Below are 26,440 nucleotides of genomic sequence, written 5' to 3'. Positions count from 1 at the left end.
TACTCCTGCATGCGTGCATCCCTTTCTATGGCAGGAATAATTTCTGCAAATTTACTTTTGTACCGGGGATCTAACAGTGTGGCAACCCAGTAGTCAGGATTATTTCTAATTCTCACAATTCGAGGGTCATGTTGCAGGTAGTGCAGCAAGAAGGCACTCATGTGTGTTGCGCATCCAGGAGCACCAAGTCCCTGTTGTGTTGGTGGCGAGGTAACAATCATGCTTCCTTCCTCTGTCCTCTCCCCCCAACCTCGCACAACAGAAATGTGATCAAGGTCTCCCTCATCTGATGAGTCTTCCATCAGTTCGTCCTCCACTTCTTCCTGGGCTCCTGCACCTTCCTCACTAGTTTGGCTGCTACCATGCGCCCTGGTAAAACCATCTCCCCCACCCTCACATGCCTGCCGCCTTGGTGCTGCCGACCGTCTGGACCTTGCAGATGTTAGCCCTTCCGCATACAACTCCTCCTCCTCTACTTCCTCCACCTCCTCTTGTGCCACCACCTGACTCCGAATTCTGTTTAACATGTGCTCCAGCATGTAAATCACCGGAATAGTCATGCTGATAATGGCATCGTCAGCACTAAACATCTTCGTCGCCATTTCAAAACTGTGCAGAAGGGTGCATAGGTCCCTGATCTGAGACCACTCCTCCAGCGTGATTTGCCCCACCTCTGAATCTCGTTGGCCCAGGCTATACGTCAGAACGTATTGCACCAGGGCTTGTCGGTGCTGCCACAGTCGCTGCAACATGTGCAGAGTTGAATTCCACCGGGTAGGCACATCGCATTTTAGCCGGTGAAGTGGCAGGCCCAACGACTTCTGTAGAGATGTAAGTCGCTGAGCTGCGGGATGCGAACGGCGGAAGTGAGCACACAGCGACCGTGCCCTCTGCAGAAGGCCATCTAGTCTGGGATAGTGGGCTAAAAATTGCTGGACAACCAGGTTCAACACGTGAGCCATACAAGGCACGTGTGTGACATTGCCCCGGCGAAGGGCCGCACCCAGGTTTGCAGCATTGTCGCACACGGCCTTCCCTGGTTTCAGGTCCAGTGGAGACAACCATTCATGAAATTGGTTCTCCAGAGCTGACCACAACTCCTCAGCTGTGTGACTCACATTTCCCAGACATTTCAATGTAAAAACCGCCTGATGACGTTGAGTCCTACTGCCAGCATAGTAAGGAGGTGTGCAGGATCCCTTCTGCGCAGTTAGAAAGCTTGTGGCATGACCAGACAGGCTTTGGGTGCAGGTGGAAGACCGAGAGGAGGTTGAGGAGGCAGAAGCAGTGGAGGAACTTTGACATAAAGAGGATTGACGCACAACTCGTGGGGACGGCAAGACTTGGACAGCAGCCCCTTGTCCTGCTGTCACCATAGTTACCCAGTGCCCAGTCAGCGACATGTAACGCCCCTGTCCATGCCTACTCGTCCAAGTGTCTGTGGTGAAATGCACCCTGTCACACACAGAGTTTCTCAAAGAAGCGGTGATGTTGTGTGCGACATGCTGGTGGAGCGCAGGCACACCTTTCTTTGAGAAGTAGTGCCGACTGGGCATCTGGTACTGGGGCACTGCGACGGACATAAGGTCTCGAAAATCCTCTGTGTCCACCAGGCGGAAAGGCAGCATTTCTGTAGCCAAGAGCTTGCAGATGGTGAAATTCAACCTCTTAGCTTTCTCATGGCTAGGAGGAAATGGTCTTTTACTTGTCCACATCTGAGGGACCGAGGGCTGGCTATTGTGCTTAGACGGGGTTGATAAGGGTGTCCCCGGCAAACTGCCGGTCTGTGAGGAAGATGCAGGCGGACATGTTAGGTTGCCTTGATCCAAAGGTGGTGCTATCGATGTCGGACAGCGCTCAACACCAGCTGGTGTTACCACCTCCAAAGAAAATGATGACCTGCCAATCACGCTGGCTGTTGCGGGTAAAGAGGTGGCAGGTCTGCGCCCCAAAACAGGTGTGACTGCTGTCCCCCCAGTCACAGAGGATGAAGAGGCCGCGGATGCACAAGATATGTCAGACGGTGATTGGCCCGGCCGGCTAGGCCGCATTGTAGCACACTGAGCTTCCCACTGCAACTTATGCTTCATGTCCATGTGCCCGTTCATGCATGAAGTACTCAAACTATGTATTTTTTGGCCTCTACTTAGCTTTTGCTGACAAATGTTACAGATAACACGAGTTGGGTCATCTTTATCGATCTGAAAAAATGCCCAGGCTATGCAAGGCTTAGCACCCATGCGACCTGAAGAGCCACCACGACTTGTGGTGAGAGGCAGAGTTGTGTTTGAGGATGCAGTTGTTGACGTGCTTCCAGTACTACGTCTCTGTCCAGGAAGGCGCAACCTGACCTCGTCGTCACTAGCATCTTCCTCCACCTCCTCTGCTGACCTCATCTCTTGGCTGACTGTGGGTTGACAGTAAGTGGGATCTCCGACCTCATCATCATCACCCTGTGCGTTATCACACCCGTCGTCCTCAGAGCCAACCTGTTCCTGCCCTGACAAAAAACTAAAGTTGTCGCTCCAATCAGGTATTTGAGTCTTATCATCGTCTTCCTCATTGTCTCCACCAACAGGAGTTACAGTTTGGGAATGAGGGTCTACATTATGGTCAGAACCTTCTGCGTCTGGTCCTGGATCCGACTCATAAAGATTCTGGGCATCAGTGCAGATCATTTCCTCGTCTGGATTCACACAAGCGCTGGAGTCGACCTCTGATTCCCAGGCTATAGTATGAGTAAACAGCTCTGCAGACTCAACCATCTGTTCTACCTCATACTCAGACGGGCAGCTGGAGATTTGGGAGCTGTGAGGAAGCAAGTGCGATTTGGGTGACACCTTTGAGGGCTGGAGTATTTGTGATGTTGAAGTTGATGTGGAGGAGAGCCCACTTAAAGGAGCACTTGATATCCGTTGAAGCACCTGCTGTTTTTGTGCCTCATCTGGAATTTGTAGCGATTGGCGTGGCCGTAAGAAAGGGATCTTATCACATTGTCCGCTAAAAGAAGTAGACATTTTAGTTTGGCTGGAAGATGGTCTTTCTTCTGCAGATGTTACTGTTGCTTTAACACCTACCCCACGGACACAACCTTTTTTCCCCTTCCCAACACGCCTATTCCCCTTTCCACCAGCAGCAGGCCTTTTTCCACTCATTTTGGTGGTTAACTAATTCACAACTCTGGAGTTGTTTGCACAAAAAAACAATGGATGGTAACCGAGCAGAGCTGAGTGGCCAAACTGTGGTATTAGGCCAAAACTATTGGCTGGGTTAGATGCAGAAAAAAATTATTTTGAATTTGCAACCTGATGGAGGTCAGTATAGATGGACTAATACAAATAGTCCCACACACTGCTAGAAGCCCAAATATTTTTTCAGAGGTACTGTAGATGCAGATAAAAATTATTTTTAATTTGCAACCTGATGGAGGTCAGTATAGATGGACTAATAGACCAAGTCCCACACACTGCTAGAAGCCCAAATATTTTTTCAGAGCTAGATGCAGAAAAAAAATATTTTTAATTTGCAACCTGATGGAGGTCAGTATAGATGGACTAATAGACCAAGTCCCACACACCGCTAGAAGCCCAACTATTTTTTCAGAGCTAGATGCAGAAAAAAATTATATTCAATTTGCAACCTGATGGAGGTCAGTATAGATGGACTAATAGACCAAGTCCCACACACTGCTAGAAGCCCAAATATTTTTTCAGAGCTAGATGCAGAAAAAAATTATTTTTAATTTGCAACCTGATGGAGGTCAGTATAGATGGACTAATAGACCAAGTCCCACACACTGCTAGAAGCCCAAATATTTTTTCAGAGCTAGATGCAGAAAAAAATTATTTTTAATTTGCAACCTGATGGAGGTCAGTATAGATGGACTAATAGACCAAGTCCCACACACTGCTAGAAGCCCAAATATTTTTTCAGAGCTAGATGCAGAAAAAAATTATTTTAATTTGCAACCTGATGGAGGTCAGTATAGATGGACTAATAGACCAAGTCCCACACACCGCTAGAAGCCCAAATATTTTTTCAGAGCTAGATGCAGAAAAAAATTATTTTTAATTTGCAACCTGATGGAGGTCAGTATAGATGGACTAATAGACCAAGTCCCACACACCGCTAGAAGCCCAACTATTTTTTCAGAGCTAGATGCAGAAAAAAATTATATTCAATTTGCAACCTGATGGAGGTCAGTATAGATGGACTAATAGACCAAGTCCCACACACTGCTAGAAGCCCAAATATTTTTTCAGAGCTAGATGCAGAAAAAAATTATTTTTAATTTGCAACCTGATGGAGGTCAGTATAGATGGACTAATAGACCAAGTCCCACACACTGCTAGAAGCCCAAATATTTTTCAGAGCTAGATGCAGAAAAAAATTATTTTTAATTTGCAACCTGATGGAGGTCAGTATAGATGGACTAATAGACCAAGTCCCACACACTGCTAGAAGCCCAAATATTTTTTCAGAGCTAGATGCAGAAAAAAATTATTTTTAATTTGCAACCTGATGGAGGTCAGTATAGATGGACTAATAGACCAAGTCCCACACACCGCTAGAAGCCCAAATATTTTTTCAGAGCTAGATGCAGAAAAAAATTATTTTTAATTTGGAACCTGATGGAGGTCAGTATAGATGGACTAATAGACCAAGTCCCACACACTGCTAGAAGCCAAAATATTTTTTCAGAGCTAGATGCAGAAAAAAATTATTTTTAATTTGCAACCTGATGGAGGTCAGTATAGATGGACTAATAGACCAAGTCCCACACACCGCTAGAAGCCCAACTATTTTTTCAGAGCTAGATGCAGAAAAAAATTATATTCAATTTGCAACCTGCTGGAGGTCAGTATAGAAGGACTAATAGAACAAGTCCCACACACTGCTAGAAGCCCAAATATTTTTTCAGAGCTAAATGAAGAAAAAAATTATTTTTAATTTGCAACCTGATGGAGGTCAGTATAGATGGACTAATAGACCAAGTCCCACACACTGCTAGAAGCCCAAATATTTTTTCAGAGCTAGATGCAGAAAAAAATTATATTCAGTTTGCAACCTGATGGAGGTCAGTATAGATGGACTAATAGAATGATGCTATGCCCAAAAGATTTTACTTCACTAGGTGCAGTAAAAAAATTGGTATTCTATACACAGGTGTTATATCTTGCAACACAGATAGGCTACTCCACTGACTAACACACTCTGCAATAGGCCAAAAAGGATTAGCTTTGCTAGATTCAGCCAAATGCTGTGAAAAAAACTTGCACAGCACTGGCACAGACCTGCCTGGCAAAAACTGATAGGAACTCATGTAACCTAGTCCTGAAAAGGACTCCAATTACAATTAGTCTTTACTCCCACAACCTATCTATTTAAGAGCACAGACCTCCCTGATAAAAGTCGTAGGAAATGCTGTAACCTAGTCCTTAAAAGGACTGCAATCACAACTATTCCCTACTCCCAAGCTATCTGTATATTTGTGCGAAAATTGGCTTGAAATTAACAAGGTATAGCGCACACAGCAACAGCGGTGCCGTCTAACACGCAGCTGCAGCAGTGAGAAAATGGTGGCGACGGGGAAAATGGCTTGGTCTTATAGGGCAAGGACATGTGACATACACTGCCAATGACACATGCCCTTGCTTGTGTGAAAAAAAGCACTTCGCTCCGTGTGTGCGCTGCTGATAGGCTGACAGATTGCACCTCCCCACTGCAAATGCGGGAAAGAGAAAAAAAAATAGAGATCTTCATTGTTCCTGCAGAGATCCATCCCCTGCCCCTCCCCCCACCCCGCTGTACACTCAAACTGCGTATTAACATTAATTTTCATCATTACTGAGAAAAAATCCAGTTATGATTTTGGTGCACGAACAGTTATCGAACATAACCTCGAACAGCCGAATTTTTCTCAAATTGTTCGTGTTCGCCGTCCGGCTCGAACACCGCCCAAAACAGCTCGAATTTGAGATTGGCGAACAGTTCGAGTAGAACAACGCTCATCTCTAGTGCCAATTAGAGCAGGAGGGAGGTAGACGCTGGGTTCTAAAGTGAAACAGCTAAGAAGGTGTCTGTAATGCCAAACAAAGAGATCTTCTGCAACCAACTGCAGGGAGACTGTCTGTCACATCTGATACAACAGTGACAGCCCCCCCCCCCCCACCCCTCTATGAGTGGCCTCCACACACTCAGGACCAGGTTTCCCAGGATAAGAGGTGTGCAATGAATGAATCAACCTGGGAGCGTTCACCTCTGATGCTGAAACCCACATCCTCTCCTCTGCACCATAACCCTTCCAGTGCACAAAATATTGTAGAGAACGACATTGGAGACGAGAATCTACAATCCTCGAAATCTGAAACTTCAGATTACCATCAACCATTACTGGGGGGCAGCGGTAGAGGTGACGGCTCAAGAGGTTCCACATATTTCTTGAGTAAGGACCTGTGGAAAACATTGTGGACCTTAAGGGCCTGAGGAAGCTCAAGACGAAATGCTGCTGGATTAATGACGGCAGTTATTTTATAGGGACCAATAAACCTAGGTCCCAGCTTCCAGGAAGGGACCTTCAACTTAATATTCCTGGTAGACAACCACACAAAGTCATTCGCATTCAGGTCTGGACCTGGCTAGCATTTTCTGTCAGCCATGCGTTTATACCTGTCTCCCATGATCTTTAAAATACTCAGCACCCCCCGCCACACCACGGAGAGCAACTAAAACGTTCCTCCTCAGGAACTCCTGAAGCTCCTCCCCCACTAAAGGTACAAAACTGTGGATGGTAACCATATGCACCAAAGAACGGTGACCTGCCAGTGGATTAGGCTGAGGGTGGAAGACAGAGGAAAAGGACAGCTGCACCCACAGTCGAGAACAGAATGCTTTCCAGGACTTGGAAACAAACTGATGATCTGAAGTGTCTTGGCATTTGGAAGTGCAGGTAATGCGACAAAGTGAACCATTTTACTGAACCAATCGACAACCACCAAAACCACCGTTTTGCCTGCAGAAACCGGTGGCTCAGTAATAAAATCCATGGACAAGTGTGTTCATGGCCTACTAGGGATAGGTAGCGGAAGAAGAGTACTAGACAGACGGGTATGCAAAACCTTAGAACGTGCGCAAATACTACAAGCAGATACATGTTCAATCACATCCAGATTTCGCCCCGGCCACCAAAAACGACGAGAGAGGAGGTCTGCGGTTGCCTTACCACCTGGATAACCAGCAAGCACAGAGTGATGTTCCTTAATTACTTTGCGGTGCAGATTAGATGGTACAAATAACCTTCCTGGAGGGCAGGAGGCAGAAGCGTCCCCCTGAGATTCCAACCCCTCACCCTTCAGTTCAGGATATATTGCCGAAATGACTATCCCCTTCTGTAATATCGGGGCAGGGTTCTCATGGTCACCGCCACCAGGGACGCTCCGGGAAAAAGCATCAGCCTTGACATTTTTGACCCCTGGATGAAAAGTGACAACAAAATTGAATCTAGTAAAAAACAGGGACCATTTGGTTTGCCTAGGGTTGAGATGTTTAGTTGACTGGAGATATGAAAGGTTCTTATGGTCAGTAATAGCTGTAAAAGGATGGACAGCCCCCTCCAACCAATGTTGCCATTCTTTGAATGCCAATTTGATCGCCAAAAGTTATCCATCCTATTATCCATGTCATAATTTCTCTCAGCCAAAGACATTTTTTTAGAAAAGAAGGCGCATGGGCGCCATTTACCAGGGGATGGATCCTGAGTCAACACAGCCCCAACCTCCACATCTGATGCATCAACTTCCACAATAAAGGGGTGGGAAACATCGGGTTGACAAAGATGACAACAAGTACCCCAAAAACTGCACCTCTTAATAGTTTGTTATCCATTAATATCTGGAGCACCTGTTTAACATTCCCCTGATGTGTCTCAAAATCAGGTGAGTAAACCAAAATATCGTCCAGATAGACCACCACAAACTCCCCACCAAATAATGGAAATATCATTTATGAAATGCTGGAACACCGCAGGTGCATTGGTCAAACCCAAATGCATAACCAGACTCTCGAAATGCCCTTCAGTGCAATTGAACGCTGTTTCCATTCGTCCCCTTCTCTGATTCTAACCAGATTGTTAAATCCAACTTGTGTATACCTTAGCTCCTACAACTTGGCTGAACAAATCTGGAATCAGAGGAAGAGGAAATGGATCTCGGATGGTAATTTGATTTAATTCCTGGAAATCTAAACAGGGATGTAGACCGCTATCTTTTCTCTTCACAAAGAAGAACCCTGCCGCCACAGGCGAAGATGAGGGCCTAATGTGTCCCTTCTCCAGACTTTCCGCAATGAAATCCTTCATGGCTTGTCTCTCAGGGCCAGAAAGATTATACAGTCTGGACTTCGGTAGCTTAGCTCCGAGTGTCAGATTAATAGGACAGTCATATGCTCGATGAGGAGGCAAATCCTGACACCCCTTTTCAGAAAAAACGTTCTCAAAACCAGACAGAAAAGTAGGTAATATTTCCGTAGAGACTGTGGCAAGGGAAATATCTAAACAGTTTTCATGGCAGTAATCTCCCCATTCAATTATCTCCCTGTCTTGCCAATCCGGATTATTTCACCAGCCAGGGAAGACACAAAACAATTGGGGTGGGAAGACTGTCCAGGACATATATTTCACAATGAACCGACCTCACCCTCAGTTTTACAGTATGTACAATCTGAGTAAATGCTTTAGGTGCAAGTGGCGCCGAGTCGATGGCGAAGATGGGAATAGGCTTAGCTAAAGCACAGCAAGCAATACCAAGGGTTTTCACAAACTCAGCTTCAACCATGCTGACTCTGGCCCCACTGTCAACAAACACAGAAATTTTCTCGGATTTGCCCTCTAGCACCACCTCCGCTGTCAGGACAAACTGGGAAATGAAGTTTGGCGACAAATTCACTCCTTGCTTATCCAACTCCAGACTATCAAGAGTTAATCAAGTCTCCTTTTGTTTAGGAATTAAAGGAGAGGTCCCAATAAAATTTCCCTTTTTCCCACAAGAAAACATACACCTTTTTTCTTGCGAATCTCCGGGGAAATGTATGATGCAAAGGCACCCCCTAACTGCATGGGTTCCTCTACCTCCCCCAGTACCAATTCACCACCAGACCACTCCCCCAGCCGAGGTACATAACCCCGACAAGAAGGCCCCGAAGAAGAAGGTCTCACCCGTCGATCCCAAAGGTGTCTATCAAGACGTATAGCTAGCGACATGGCAGCCTCCAACGACTGAGGGGTTTCATATACTGCCAAAGCATCTTTCAACCTTTCAGTTAGACCCTCATAAAATTGGCTTCTAAGGGCTGAGTCATTCCATTTAGAATCCGCTGCCCATCTACGGAATTCCGAACTGTATGTCTCCACTGACCGATTCCCCTGCTGAAGGCGACGTAGCCTAGACTCAGCCAAGGCGACTCGGTCAGGGTCATCATAGATGAGGGCCAGAGCACCAAAAAACCCCTCTACAGACTGGAGACAAACTGAATCCTGGCTTCTAAGGGCTGAGTCATTCCATTTAGAATCTGTTGCCCATCTATGGAATTCAGAACTGTACGTCTCCACTGACCAATTCCCCTGCTGAAGGCGACATAGCCTAGACTAAGCCAAGAGAGATAACACACACATCCTCTTTGCTCCAGAGAGGAAGTAAGCAAACTGCACTCGCTTCAAGCTTTCACAGGGAAACGTGAATATCACCGGCATCGCCCTAACGTAAAGTGAGACTATTTAACCCAGGCACCCAGGCAAGGGTGTCAATTAGAGCAGGAGGGAGGGGCCCGCTGGGTCCTAGAGTGAAACAGCTAAGAAGGTGTCTGTAATGCCAAACAAAGAGATCTTCTGCAACCAGCTGCAGGGCGACTGTCTGTCACATGTGATACAACTGTGACAATAAACCATGCCACATTTGAGCTTTTAATTCTTTGGTGCTGATATTCTGCTTTATCCAGGAGTTCAAATTAGTAAATTTCAATATTTTCTGTTACTACCGTGCTGCAGGGACTAGGCCACATTTTAACTTTTAATTCTTTGGTGCTGATATTCTGCTCCAACAAGGGCTTGACATTATAAAAGCTAAATTAGTTCTGTTACTACTTTACAACAGAAACTAGGCCACATTTGAGATTTGAATTCTTTGGTGCTGATATTCTGCTCCAGCCAGGGGTTGACTTTATAAAATCTAAATTAGTTTTGTTACTACCGTACTACATAAACCATGCCACATTTGAGCTTTTAATTCTTTGGTGCTAATATTCTGCTTTATCCAAGAGTTCACATTAGTAAATTTCAATATTTTCTGTTACTACCGTGCTACAGGAACTAGGCCACATTTCAGCTTTTAATTCTTTGGTGCTAATATTCTGCTCCAACCAGGGCTTGACATTATAAAAGCTAAAATAGTTCTGTTACTACCGTGCTACAGAAACTAGGCCACATTTGAGCTTTTAATTCTTTGGTGCTGATGTTCTGCTCCATCCAGGAGTTCACATTACTATATGTCAATATCTTCTGTTAGTACCATGCGACAGAAACTAGGCCACATTTCAGTTTTTAATTCTTTGGTGCTGATATTCTGCTCCATCTAGGAGTTCACATTACTAAATCTCAATATTTTCTGTTACTACCGTGCTAGAGAAACTAGGCCACATTTCAGCTTTTAATTTTTTGGTGCTGATATTCTGCTCCAGTCAGAGGTTGACCTTATAAAATCTAAATTTGATCTGTTACTACCATGCTACATAAACCATGCCACATTTGAGCTTTTAATTCTTTGGTGCTGATATTCTGCTCCATCCAGTAGTTCACATTACTAAATCTCAATATTTTCTGTTGCTACCATGCTACAGAAACCATGCCACATTTCAGCTTTTATTTTTTTGTGCTAATATTGTACTTCAGCCAGGAGTCTCACATTTCAGAATCTAAATTCTTTGTGGTAATAGCGTGGTCCTGAAACCAAGCCACATTTCAGCATGGGACAGGGCTTGGAACAGCATTTCTAGCTTAAACTTTGATCAGTAACAGGTGGATGACTGACATGTGTGGGCCTGGTGCTCTGAGAGACATGCCAAATTCAGACAACACACATGAAGGAGACCAAACTTTGAGTCCAAACATTTGCAAAAATTTAAGACAGACACCACTAAAGTGGCATCAATTTTTTTACTTATTTATTGATTTTACTCACTTATATAACACCATTAATTCCACAGTGCTTTATAGATATGATCAATTTCCCCAGAGTAGAAATAGTATAACGAGGCTCTCACACCCCTTCCACTACAGGCAACCCACCAGATGGAGACCCAACTTGGAGTATCCACATTTCAAAAAAATATTGCCACACACCACTAATGTGGCATCAATTTTACCAGAGTAGAAATAGTCTAATAGGGCTCTAACACCCCTTCCACTACAGGCAAGTCAGCAGATGGAGACCCAATTTGGAGTCTCCATTTCAAAAAATTGTTAGTAGCATCAGCAGCAGTGGCAACAGAAGCCACGACATAGGTGTAACTCGAGATCAATGCAGCACCTTAAAAACGACACCATCACCTAGTCATTGGAGTCATGACTTGTTCATCTTGATGAAAGTTAGGCGGTCTACACTTTCAGGGGTCAGCCAGATGCGCTTATTTGTCAGGACACAACCAGCAGCGCTGAAGACACGTTCTGAGAGAACTTTGGCTGCCGAACATGACAAAACTTCCAAGGCGTGACAGGCGAGCTCAGGTCACTTCTCCATTTTTCTAGACCAAAATAACCCCCCCGATGGCATTGATATTGAGCTTGAGATACTCCTGCACCATTTTCTCCAGTCAATCACTACATGTCAGACTTATACTCTGTTCTGTTGGTGCACGGGCTGATCTAAAAATGAGTGAAACAACTCACAGAATTTTTTATTTATTTAATTTACTCATATTGTGCCATTAATTCCACAGAGCTTTACATTTACAGACATTAGTGGCACTGTTCCCATCGGGGCTCACAATCTAAATTTCCTATCAGTATCTCTTTGGACTGTGAGAATAAATCTGAGTACCCAGGGGAAACCCTCGCAAATACGGGGAGAAAATACAAACTCCTTGCAGATGTTGTCCTTGGTGGGATTGGAACCCAGGACCCCAGTGCTGTAAGGCTGCTAATGTTTTTGACGACTCAACGTTCCTGGGGTTGGAAGTCTATAACTGCGATGCACACTGTGTGCCTCACTGCTGTCTTGGGGAAAACCACTCTTAAGATTGTCTTCAAGCGAATTTCAATACTCCAGCATGTGTGCATCCCTTTCCAGGGGGAAAAGCATCTGGGAAAATTTATTCTTATACCATGGATCTAATAGAGTGGCAACCTAGTCAGCACTATTTATAATCCTAACAATACAGGCAACAATCATGTTGAAGATAGTGCAGCAAGAAGGCGCTCATGTGTTGGACTCTTCCATGAGGTCCAAGTCCATGGTGTGATGGTGGTGGGGTAACACTTAACCTTGCTTCCTCTGTCCCCTCCCGCCAACGACGGACAACAGAGAAAGGATCATTATCCTCTTCATCTCCTAACTCTTGTACACCCATCACATCTTCCTCCTCGTTCTCCTCCATTTTGTCCTTGGCTCCTGCACCTTCACTAACAGTTTGTCTGGTACCATGAGCCCCCTTTGATTACTGTAGTCCACCCTCGAATGGCACCTGCCTGTGCGATGACAGTCTGGAACTTAGAAATATTGTTATCCTTCCGCATCCTCCTCTGCTTCCTCCTCTTCCCTTGGGACCACCACCTCCTCCTGCAGACTATTCAAAGTGTGCTCTAGCATGTAGATTACAAGAATAGTGATGCTGATGACAGCATCATCAGCGCTAACCATCTTAGTAGTCATTTCAAAAATGTGCAGAAGGGTGCAAAGGTCCTTCATCTGTGTCCACTCTGCAACTGTGATTTGTACCACGTCCATACTGTATTGGCCTAGGCTATGCAAAATGACATACTGCACCAGGGCTTATCGCTGCTGCCACAGTCGCTGCAACATGTGTAGAGTTGAATTTCGCCATGTCAGCACATTGCATATTAACCGGTAGCAATGCAATTCGATGACTGGAATGACCGAAGTGAGCACACAGCGACTGTGGTTTCTGCAGCAGTGCATCCAGGCCAGTATAGTAAAGTATAGAAATTGCTGTACCACCAGGTTGAGGATGTGAGCCATGCAATGCACGTGTGTGAGGTTGCCCCAGTGTAGGGCCGCCACCAGGCTCGCACCGTTATCGCACACAGCCTTCCCTGGTTCCAGGTTCAGTGGAGACAGCCATTGCTCAAACTCGGCCTGGATAGCTGTCCATAACTCTTCAGCTGTATGACTACGATCTCCAAGGCATATTAATTTAAGCACTGACCGATTGCAGTGAAGCAGTGGCTGCGCAGTACAGAGGTGAGAGGGATTCTCTCTGCACTGTTGGAATGCATGTCTCATTAAGGCAGAGGTTGACGGCACAGATGGAGGCCCTAGAGGAGGTGAAGGAGGCAGAAGCACTGGAGGAAGTGTTAGATACAGAGATTTGTCCCACAAGTCTTGGGGATTCCAAGACTTGGTGCCTAGTGACACCTTGGTGTCTAGTGGTTTTGTTCTCCATCCCCTGGTGTGTAGTGGTTTAGTTCTCCAACCCTAGCTGTTTAGTAGTTTAGTTCTCCAACTCCTGATGTCTATTAGTTTAGTTCTCCATCAGTAAGTCATGAAACAAGAGTTGTTAACATTCATTCATATTTATCTTGCAGTGTAAATGTCCCTTTAGAGAACAAAAGCATCTGCTGTCAAAATGTGACATGCCAGATCCTTATGTCCCCACGACAGTCATCTGTCAGGGGCCCATACACACCCTTATGTCCATGCAACAATCATCTGTCAGGAGCCCATACACATTAGGCTTAGTTCCCGTGATGAGAATTTGGTAATATTTTTCCACTTCGTATTTTCATTCGTAAAAACTGCAGCATCTTAGTTCCAGTAGAGTGTATAGGATTTTTAGAAATCTCATGCCCACTGTGCTTTATTTTAACGCTTTGTTAACTGACCTGTGGTGCGACTTAGAGATCCGCAACATGACAATTTCTTTTGTGGTAAATATGCCGTTTACATTTTATTTGCCGATTTTCCCTGTAGACAGAATGATATGAGGAATATCTGCAGGTAAACGCACATGACTGTATCAGTGAAGCTTTATCAAAGTCAAGTAACAGGAATTTTCCAAAACAAAGCAGTTTTATTTGAAAAATGACACCAAAAATAGACAAAACTGCAGCTGAAAAAACATAATAAAAACTCATGTAAAAAATGTACTCAAAAATGCAATGATAAAATGTAAGTAGCCTAATTTAGCTAATTGGTGCAGAAATGTTGCATTAAATCTGCAGCATCAAAATTCACCAAATCCTCATTGTGGGAACGTAGCCTAGGGCTGCATTCACACATCCATGTGTCACACGTCCGAGTGATGTTCTGATTTTTTTTACTTGGTCAGCACTCATCCCATAGAGTAGAATGGACATTTTCACACGTGTTACATTACGGATCTGTGTGATTCAGAACTGATCCTATTCTAATCCGATTTGCTGATTAGATTTGGAAATCCAAGTCTATGGAGATCCATGAGACACCGATGCAAATTGGAAGTTTTCTGTTTTGTGTCTTTGTCTGTTTGCTTAGTGATAAACTTGAATAAAACCTTCAAAGGATTTAGTATTGGTTGGAAGTGAACACCTCTTCACAGAAAAAAAAAACAATAGAGAAAAAAATTGAAGCAACTAGGATGACAGCTGAGAAAAAAATCAGTGTTGGATTGTAACACACGGATGTGTGAATCAGTATATGGTCCATGTGCTCATTTTTACCATCAGTCATTAGGGTATGGTCTGTGTGCCAATTTTTACCATCAGTCATCAGTGTACGGTCCTTGTGCAATTTTTACCATCAGTCATCAGTGTATGGTCCGTGTACCAATTTTTACCATCAGTCATCAGTGTACAGTCTGTGTGCCAATTTTTATCATCAGTCATCAGTGTACAGTCCGTGTGCCAATTTTTACCATCAGTCATCAGTGTACAGTCTGTGTGCCAATTTTTACCATCAGTCATCAGTGTACGGTCCTTCTCCTTGTGCCAATTTTTACTATCAGTCATCAGTGTACAGTCCGTGTGCCAATTTTTACCATCAGTCATCAGTGTACAGTCCTTCTCCTTGTGCCAATTTTTACCATCAGTCATCAGTGTACAGTCTGTGTGCCAATTTTTACCATCAGTCATCAGTGTACAGTCCGTGTGCCAATTTTTACCATCAGTCATCAGTGTACAGTCTGTGTGCCAGTTTTTACCATCAGTCATCAGTGTACGGTCCTTGTCCTTGTGCCAATTTTTACCATCAGTCATCAGTGTACGGTCCTTCTCCTTGTGCCAATTTTTACCATCAGTCATCAGTCTACGGTCCTTCTCCTTGTGCCAATTTTTACCATCAGTCATCAGTGTACAGTCCGTGTGCCAATTTTTACCATCAGTCATCAGTGTACAGTCCGTGTGCCCATTTTTAGTGATAAACTTGAATAAAACATTCAAAGGATTTAGTATTGGCTGGAAGTGAACACCTCTTCACAGAAAAAAAAAACGGTAGAGAAAAAAATTGAAGCAACTAGGATAACAGCTGAGAAAAAAAATCAATGTTGGATTGATTGTAACACACGGACGTGTGAATCTAGCATCAGACTGTCGTCTGATCCGGGTGATATCCACAGGTTTGGCCAACCTTAGTCTAATGTGTATGGGAACCCTAACTACTATCTAAAAGGAATGGGCACTTTTAGGCCCCATTCACACATCTGTGTTTAAACACACATGTGTAAAAATGGTTCCGGTGTCATCAGTGTACGATCCTTGTACCATCAGTCATCAGTGTATGGTCCTTGTGCCAATTTTTACTATCAGTCATCAGTGTACGGTCCATGTGCCCGTTTTTACCATCGGTCATCAGTGTACGGTCCATGTGCTCATTTTTACCATCAGTCATCAGTGTATAGTCCATGTGCCAATTTTTACCATCAGTCATCAGTGTATGGTCCATGTGCTCGTTTTTACCATCAGTCATCAGTGCACGGTCCATGTGCTCGTTTTTACCATCAGTCATCAGTATATGGTCCGTGTGCTCATTTTTACCATCAGTCATCAGTTTACGGTCCTTGCGCCCGTTTTTACCATCAGTCATCAGTGTGCGGTTCTTGTGCCCATTTTTACCATCAGTCATCAGTGTACGGTCCGTCCATGTGCCAATTTTTACCATCAGTCATCAGTGTACGGTCCATGTGCCCATTTTTACCATCAGTCATCAGTGTACAGTCCTTGTGCCCATTTTTACCATCAGTCATCAGTGTACGGTCCATGTGCCAATTTTTACCATCAGTCATTAGTGTACGGTCCTTGTGCCCATTTTTACCATCAGTCATTAGTGGTTTTCACAGATGGATAAATGAATGACAATGCTTCTCCTATACGTTGAAATGTTAATCACGTACAGCACACAGACTGCACATCCGTGTGCTGTACATGTTTTTTCTGGACCCATAGACCTTTTCATCCATTGCACCATAAAAAAACAGACATGTCTCCATGAGTTTTGCAAGGGCACACAGTCTGTGAAAAAGCATGGATATGTGAACTGTCCCATAGACTATAATGGGTATCTGTCTCAGTGACAAACACAGATACAACACCTACAGTATGTGTAACACCTACATCTACATAAGGCCTTAGTCTGACTTGCCAGTTGGAGACGTTACTTAAAGTGCCTAGGGCAGCATGAATGCCAAATACACCCTGGATGCAGATGATGACTGAATAACACAGCCACCATCTGATGGGAAAAATGCAGGCTCAGCTTGCAAGCTTGTGTTAGGTGCCTAGGACGATAGCACATTGCATTGTTCTCACTTGCAGGCTGGAGGCCTTCACTGTCTCCACATTCTCAGTTCCAGGACCAGCCGCTCACACATCACGGGACACCCAGTTAATTTTAACAATTTCAACTTTGCTGGACAGTTCAAGTACATCAGCCTTTAACAATCAGCATCGTGCACAGCACCTTCTGGTTCTTGTTAAATCAACATAATATATTCAATCATTTCTTTACATTCAGCTCAGACTCTCTCTACTTTAACAGGTCCTGTTAGCCCTAGGGATTCACCATCCGGCACCGCAGTATTCCTTATATCTGCTACTTTTCCCTCACGTGGTTCCACATTCATCTTCCTCTGTATGGAAGGATTGTCGGTGCTCTCCATAGCCCTCAACTTGAGCCTCGAGATCTGGACGTTACAGGAATGTCTGCTGGGAGTTTTATACGACCTCATACCGCCATAATGTTTTGTCCACACCATGCTTCAGCCCATTGCATCTTGAACTTGACTTTGTCACTGACACCAATGAACTTTTTCACTAACTGACTAAACCAGGAAAGGGTTCCCTTTTACTGGCCCTAACCCCTCCCACTGTGGGCTGGACCAATCATCAACTGTCTCTTTACTCTGTCTGCCTCAGGATTCTGTTGCTGGGCAGACTTAACTTTTGGCCTACTTAACTGCAGTCACTATCTCAAACCAAAGCATTAAATTGTATCCTATACTTTCCCTATACCTGAGCTCAGTGTACCAGCGTTACCTCAGGGGTTACCTTTTCAGTACCCACACAGCAGCATCAGTACCTATCACACTTTGCATTGTTTACATTACGTTCTATACATTTTACTTGACACAATAAAGCGCAGTTAAAATGCATGTCAATATGAACACTACACCCTTACACCTACATCAACATCAGGGACCCGGCATATGACGTAACTGTACCTGCATGCATTAATAAAAAATATGCATTTTGCAAGATGTCGCCTACAAAATGTTGGATGCCATTTTTACAATACGCCAGAGGCCTACTTTCAGATTTTATAATTCATTGAATGAGCAGGGAAACATATAGCATGTGAAAGCAAAAAAATGTAAAAAAGAGGTGAAAATGTCCCAGAGGTGAACAACCCCTTTAAATTTTAGCTTTGAGTCAAATAAATGTTTATAAAAAGAACCCGTTAAAGTCAATATCTATGACTGAGGCAGTGAAGTAATAGAAGTTTCTAATAATAAAACAAAATAATAATCTATGCCGTTTTCTCTGCAATTATGTCCTTTCTCTCTGCAGAGCAATAATAACGATGAAATTCTCATTTATTTCCCCATTATGATAAATGGTTTCATAAACCTGCCATTATTGCCAGCATCCTACAACCCAGATTTTGATATATTGTATAAATGCAATCATTTCTAAGCTATTAACTCACAAATTATCTGGAAGTGTGGGAGCGGCTATCATGTGCATTATTTACCCTAAACATATCGCCGGACTACAGTTATATGACGCTGCATTTGTGTGACGCTCACAGCCCTCCCTGGGAAATGGGGTTACTCGGAGTCGGGTCAGTGTAGGTGTCTCGGGGTTGCAGTCGTGGCCCGGACCCGGTCCGTGCCCAGGGCGCTCACATAAAAGATTTAATGGGCTTTCAGGGTTGAGTGGTATTTTCCAACTACGCCACCTACGGTTTCCGGTGATAGACACCAGCGCTGCTTCAGTCCACTGAGGCCGGTGTTAAAGGCAGCTTAGATGGGACGGCTCCCCGCAGGCGGAGCAGGCCTCAGGGCAGTGTGATGAGGAATGGTGGGTGCAGTGCCGCGTAGGAAATAACAGGCTGAAGCGGGGTGTGAAGTCATCCAGGGTTTTTACTCACATTCAGATGAACTTTAGCCGCAAAGCTTCCCTCTGCTCCTCGTGGCATACTGCGGCAACCGGGAAGGGGGTCCAGCACTTTCCAGGTAGATCAGGAGCACCTGTCGAGACCCCTCTGGTGTGTGTTCCTCTCCTTGGTGAGTTCTCCCACTAAGTCTTCTCCTGACTGTATGTGTGGTTAGAACTAGGTGTAAGGCCGCGTCCCACTGGATAAACACAGGTAGAGAGTTACAGGTGGTGTATTCCGCTCCATCCGTATCCCTCCTGGGATCCACTAAGCCTCCGGGCTTTTCCGACTGAGACGTGAAGTAACAGAGTCAGATATCGGGGGCCGGTAACCCCTCTTGCAGCAGGAGTCCCTCTGACTAGGCCAGAGTAAGAAATACAGGTGGCGTATGCCGCTCCGTCCATATCCCCCTGGGATCCTTTTGCCTGTGGAGCTTGTCTCCTCTGCTCCCCTCCAGGCCTTCTTAGGTAGAGACCTTGACCGGGTAGAGACAGTGGTGAACTCTGACCCGCTCCTCGCCTCAAGGCCAGAGAACGAGGATCGTGCATCTTCAGTCGGATGAGGCCTATTATTGAACTCTGGTGGGTGACCACAATCAGAGACGGAGACCACAATCACTGATGAAGATCACAATCAAAGACCTTGAACCTAAGATGGCCATAGATTAAATATGAATTAGTAAGTGTATCCTAAAAGTGTGTCCTCTACCCTCACCCACTACATGGTTCTCCCTATCTTTGGTTCCCCCCCATCTCCTATATCCCGGGCCGGGGCAGCACCCTGGTGCATTTAGGCCCCCTACAGGACAGGAGTGGTGTAGTGTTGAGTGGTGGAGTAGGGTCCCGAGAAGTGCTCCATCCTTACCTGGAAGAGGAGATACCACACCTCAAGCTGAGGTGCAGTACCCCTGTGGGGACTGAACCCTCAGGGGCGCCACACATTCCTAAATCAGTCTCACAATATATTTCTCCCACAAATTGTCTTTCCGAAGCTGGAAAAAGCACAGCAGGAGAGATTTATAACATGTCTTCTTATATATAGTCGTACAAAAATGCAATTAACACCCATCAGGATCATGAAGTAACTGGTCTCAGATGCAGTACCTGAGAACAGCCACTACACAGTGTGTGGAGCTGTGGTTTGCCAGCTCTGTATATTTTGCACTTCCAGCAGCTCTCAGCTGATTGGTTGGGATAAGCCATCAATATTAGACAGTCCCTTTCAAGAGAATCTGGCAGCAGGTTTTTGCTTTGTAATCTAAGGGCAGCATAACGTAGGGGCAAAGGTCCTGATTCCAGTGATGTGTAACTTACTGGGCTGCATGCTGTAGTTTTGATATAATACCTATTTTCTCTGCTGCAGATCTAGCAGTTCTCTAAATGCTAAGCCCTGTATAACCCAGTCCACACCACTAATAGGCAGCTTTTTGTGTACGCTGTATATTGACAAAAAGCTGCTAATCAGTGGTGAAGTCGGGGTTACACAGAGCAGTTGACTAGGAGGCACCAGACACCTAGTCCTGGTGTAATAATCTCCTGCTGATAAAACTGCTGATTTTATTCAAACAATAACACACAGCCCAGTAAGTGACACATCACTGGAATTAGGGTCTCTGCTCCCACATCATGCTGCTCTCAGATTACATAGCAAAAACCTGCTGACATATTCCTTTTTAAATTACTTTACTGTTATCCTGGTCCCAGTCTGGGTTTGTCATTCACCCTAGGCTACAAGAATTGTTTCCCTTTTTAGCACTTTGGAAAGGGAAAACTCTCCTTCTCATATAAAACAACATAATTTATTTACATGGCTTCTAATTGTTTTTAATTTTTTTAGTATTGTATTTGTAGCCCTGATGGGGCTCTTACGTGTTCATCACCACTAAAGGACGATGCTGACACTGTGATAAACAATCCTCCCGCTCGCTATTCTCTGCCGTGCTCTGTATGTGATGAGCGCAGCCATTAATATCAGAGCACAATATGGCCTGAGATTTATCAATTGCAAATTCTTTTCTTTAACCTAACATCCTTGATAGGAGCGTAAAGCAAAACCTGTCATAAAACTAAGGTTTTATAATTAAAGTGCACTTGTCAGCAGGATTGTGCTTAGTAAACTACATACACTGTCAGGTGGGTGCCATTACACTGAGTAAAATGATACCTTTGATGATGAAATCCGTCCAGTGATTCTTTTATAATCTTTATTTTCAGTTCTGCCATAATGATATGCATGTGCTCTGGTGCTCTCATTATGTATTCATGTATTCCTATCTCTGGCCTCTGACAGGTCACTGTGCTTTCAGTGACTGCCTACTGTTTTAAATATTGCCTGTGTAATTTCTGTTCAAAAGTGAAAATTCTCGGTAATTTGCGGCGACCATTTTGGAGGATGTACAGTTGTGCTCAAAAGTTTACATACCCCGGCAGAATTTTTCCTTTCTTGGCCTTGTTTCAGAGAATATGAATGATAGCAAAAAAACGTATTCTCCACTCATGGTTATTGGTTGGGTGAAGCCATTTATTGTCAAACTACTGTGTTTTCTCTTTTTAAATCTTAATGACAACCAAAAACATCCAAATGACCCTGATCAAAAGTTCACATACCCCAGTTCTTAATACCGTGTATTGCCCCCTCTAACATCAATGACAGCTTGAAGGTCCTCTATATCATCCACCAGTGGTCCCCAGGCCTGAGCCAATCTACCTGAGGCCCCAGCGTCCTTCACTAAGGCCAGCCGGTGGGATGTTAAGGGCCCCTTCCACACACAGATGAAGAGAGGGATGTCAGGTTGCACAGTGCTGACGATGTGGAAGTGAAAGACACTTCGCTAGAGAATGTCGGAGTGATTTTCAGGGATGTCCAGCGCTGCTGTTAAACTTCCTGCCCTTGCAGTAGTGGGGCTTACTGCAGGGGGGTAGAAGGACAAACCACCCAGCACAATTCTGAACATCTGGTTGCAGGCTGTCCCATTCTGCGAGCTGAATTTGAAGAAATCCCAGTGGACTGTTTGGTGAATACCTGATCACAGGTAACGACTATGCCTGAGTCATACTTCAATCGCTACTTCCAGGCAATGGCCAAGCAACAGCGGCAGACGTTAATTCGAGTGGCAGCGGCTAATCAGCAACCAATCCCAGTCACGGAGGTCGTGTGGATGAACGTGCAGATATGTGGACAAGATGTGGGAAGGAAATGTATCCTGTTGGTCCCTGAACCATTCAAAGAAGATGTACCGGTGATAATGGGAATGAATATTCTGCGGGAGTTAGACCAGATCATGTTCACTAAACGGGGGCCTGGCTACTGAAAACAGGCCCCCGCGCAAACCCACTCAGAAGACGTTACAACGGCAGATCCGTGTTTGTGGAACTCAGAAGAGTGTCCCAATACACCAGTCTGTGGGAATTATCCGAGTGTCGGGAAGGGCGTGACTCACCCTCCCTCCTGGTCAGGAGACCATTCTCCCTCTGCCTGTGGGGACTTTCCGCAAACTTGAAGGTATGGAGGTGGTTATTGAACCAGTGGGCCTAGGTGAAATAGACTAGAATGTCCTGGTGGCCCGGATACTGGCAGTGGTCCGGGAAGGGAGAGTACCTATCCGAGTCGTGAATATAGGGCAGAGAGAAGTCCATTTACCCTCGAGAGTGGAGCTGGCTCGGGTGTACCTACATCGAAGTGAAGTGTTGAGTCCGAGAGAAATGACTCTGGCCTCAGTAGATGATGCAGTCTGGACTCTGGCCATCATGGCCAAAGAAAAGGAGGCACCGACACCAGAATGGAATGGGTGAGCCCTCCTGACTCAGATGGGGATGGATGTGAAAGCCCTCAATTCAGATCAGATACGTGCAGTGGAAGCAATGCTGTGGGAAAATCAGGCCACGTTCGCCCGTCACTGACATCTGACTTCTTTGGCTGCATGGACGCCATCACCCATGAGATACCGACGGGGGACACTTCTCTGATTCGAGAAAGATGTCGACAGATACCCCCTAAGCTGTACCAAGAGGTGAAGTCCCTGCTAAAACAGATGTTGGAATCGTCAGTGGTGCAGAGTAGTCAGAGCCCATGGGCAGCACCAGTGGTGCTTGTCAAGAAGAAAGACGGGACCCTTAGTTTCTGCGTGGACTACAGTCGGTTGAACGTGTGCACTGTGCGAGATTCATACCCCCTGCCCCGTATCGAAGAGTCTTTGACGGCCCTGGGAAAAGCGATGTACTTCTCTACCCTGGATTTGGCTAGCGAGTACTGGCAAGTACCGGTGGCAGAAAAGGACAAGGCAACAACAGCATTCATATGCCCTATGAGAATGTTTGAATTGAATAGAATGCTGTTCGGATTATCCAATGCGCCGGGGACGTCCCAGCGGTTGATGGCGAAGTGTTTGGGTGACCTAAACTTTGAAGCTACTCTGATATACCTTGATGATATCATTGCTTACTAGAGATGAGGGGTGTTCGACTCGAACTGTTCGCCAATCTCAAATTGTTTACTAGAGATGAGCGGTGTTCGACTCGAACTGTTCGCCAATCTCAAATTCGAGCTGTTTTGGGCGGTGTTCGAGTCGTTCAACGAACTCGAACGATTTGCAAAAAATTCGGCTGTTCGAGGTTATGTTCGATAAGTGTTCGTGCACCAAAAGCGTAACTGGATTTTTTCACAGTAATACTGTTAATCAATGTTAATAGACAGTTTCAGTGTAGAGTGGGCAGGGGGAGGGGCAGGGGATGGATCTCTGCAGAAATAATGCCGATCTCCATTTTTTTTTCTTTCCCGCATTTACAGTGGGGTGGTGCAGTCTGTCAGCCTATCAGCAGCACACACACGCAGCGAAGTGCTTTTTTTTCACACAAGCAAGGGCATGTGTCATTGGCTGTGTATGTCACATGTCCTTGCCCTATAAGACCCAGCCATTTTCCCCATCGCCACCATTTTCTCACTGCTGCAGCTGAGTGTTAGATGGCACCGCTGCTGCTGTGGGCGCTATACAGTATAACTGTGTGAATTGCGAGTGAATTTCCAGTTACATAGAGAGATAGGTTTAGGGAGTAGGGACTAGATCTAATTGCAGCTCTTTTGAGGGCTAGGTTACAGCAGTTGATAGCACTTTTTACCAGGCAGGTCTGTGCCAGTGCAGTGCAAGTGTTTTTCACAGCATTTGGCAAAATGTAGCTCAACCAATCCTTTTGGGCCTGTAGCAGTGTCTGTTCGTCATTGGAGTAGCCTATCTGTGTTGCAAGCTACACCACCTGTGTATCTAATAACAATTTTTTACTGCATCTAAGCCAGCCAATCCTTTTGGACCTGTAGCAGTGTCTGGTAGTCAGTGGAGTAGCCCATCTGAAGCAAGCTACACCACCTGTGTATCTAATAACAATTTTTTACTGCATCTAACCCAGTAAATCCTTTTGGGCATAGTAGCAGTGTCTCATAGTCAGGGGAGTAGCCTAGCTGTGAAGGAAGCTACACCGCCTGGGTATCTAATTCTAATTTTTTACTGCATCTAACCCAGGAAATCTTTTTGGGCCTAGTAGCAGTATCTGGTAGTCAGCGGAGTAGCCCACCTGTGAAGGAAGCTACACCGCCTGTGTATCTAATTCTATTTTTTTACTGCATCTAACCCAGGTAATCTTTTTGGGCCTAGTAGCAGTGTCTGCTAGTCAGCGGAGTAGCCCACCTGTGAAGGAAGCTATACCGCCTGTGTATCTAATTCTAATTTTTTACTGCATCTAACCCAGGAAATCTTTTTGGGCCTAGTAGCAGTGTCTGCTAGTCAGCGGAGTAGCCCAGCTGTTAAGCAAGCTATACCGCCTGTGTATCTAATTACAAATTTTTAACTGCATCTAGCCCAGGCAACACTTTGGGCCTAGTAGCAGTGTCTGCTAGTCAGCGGAGTAGCCCAGCTGTTAAGCAAGCTACACCGCCTGTAGATCTAATTACAAATTTTTAACTGCATCTAGCCAAGGAAATACTTTGGGCCTAGTAGCAGTGTCTGCTAGTCAGCGGAGTAGCCCAGCTGTTAAGCAAGCTACACCACCTGTGCTTTGGACACTTAATTTTTTCAAAGGAAATGCTTCGGGCCCCCGGGACACTCAGTCAAGAGCATCGGGGAGGTGCCCCAAGGCAAAGGGGCTGGGACTGGCGGTAGCACGCCTTGCGGCGGACCCCCAAGCTGGATCCTTATAAAAGCTTTTTAACTGCAGCAGCTTTAGTGGACGCTACTGGAGATGGAATTACCGCGGCTGCTGGCACCAGACTTGCCCTCCAATAGATGCTTGTAAAAGGATTTAAAGTGTACTCATTCAAATTACAGAGCCAATTTAAATTACAGAGCTTAGACCTGCCTCCACCGCAGGGGGTCTCAACCCACCAGTGGACAGGCACCAGTATTGGGAGAGGGGGGCTGGCCATCAGCATGTATTCACACTGTGGCAAATCTTTTGGGCCCAGGCATAAGAAGTCGTCGAGGTAATGGATAATATGTGCCGCCTTAGAAACGTCCATGACGACCCATTCGAGGAAGCAACTAAACGCCTCAAATAGTGAGCAGGATATGGAGCACCCCATGGGCAAACAGCGATCTATATAGTATGCTCCTTCCCAGAAGCAGCCCAATAGGCGGACACTATTCGGAAGCACAGGTAGTAAGTAACCGGAACGCCCCCTCAATGTCAGTTTTGGCCATTAGGGTGCCCCTTCCCAACTTCTTGACCCGCCTGATTGCCTTGTCAAAGGAGGTTACATAGTTACATAGTTACATAGTTTATAAGGCCGAAAAAAGACTAGAGTCCATCCAGCCTATTTCTTGTGCACTGCAGCTATTCCGCAGCGTTGATCCAGGGGAAGACAACAAAAAACCATGCGGTATAGGCCAATTAACTTCATTGAGGAAAAATTCACTTCCCGACACCAATCTGGCAGTCAGATTAAATCCCTGGATTAATTAACTATCACTAAGCATGAGATGTAATTTTATTGTTCTCAAGAAAGGCGTCCAGGCCTCTCTTGAACTCATTAAGTGAGTTGGACATCACCACTTCCTCTCCCAGAGAGTTCCAGACTCTCACGGCTCTGACCGTAAAGAATCCCCTTCTATGCTGGTGCAGGAACCTCCTTTCCTCCAGACGCATAGTGTGCCCCCTCGTCTTTGTCACCATCCTTGGTATAAACAGGTCATGGGAGAGATCTCTGTACTGCCCCCTGATGTATTTATACATGTTTATGAGGTCTCCCCTAAGCCTTCTCTTTTCCAACATAAATAGGCCTAATTTTGACAACCTCTCTGGGTATTCTAGTCCCTCCATTCCCTTTATTACCTTAGTCGCCCTCCTTTGTACCCTCTCTAGCTCCAATATGTCTTTCCTGAGCACCGGAGCCCAGAACTGTGCACAATATTCTAAGTGCGGCCTTACCAGCACTTTATACAGAGGAAGAACAATGTTCTCATCATATGCCCCTATTCCTCTTCTGATGCATGCCATGACTCTATTTGCCTTCGCAGCTGCTGCCTGACACTGGGCACTCCAATTTAATTTGCTATTAACCAAGACGCCCAGGTCCTTCTCCATGTCAGATTTCCCCAACGGTTT

The sequence above is a fragment of the Phyllobates terribilis genome, unplaced genomic scaffold (assembly GCF_046119375.1).
Source record: "Phyllobates terribilis strain yellow unplaced genomic scaffold, ASM4611937v1 Scaffold_2__4_contigs__length_985480577, whole genome shotgun sequence".
Classification (NCBI taxonomy): Eukaryota; Metazoa; Chordata; class Amphibia; order Anura; family Dendrobatidae; genus Phyllobates; species Phyllobates terribilis.
This window is presented reverse-complemented; position numbering follows the sequence as displayed.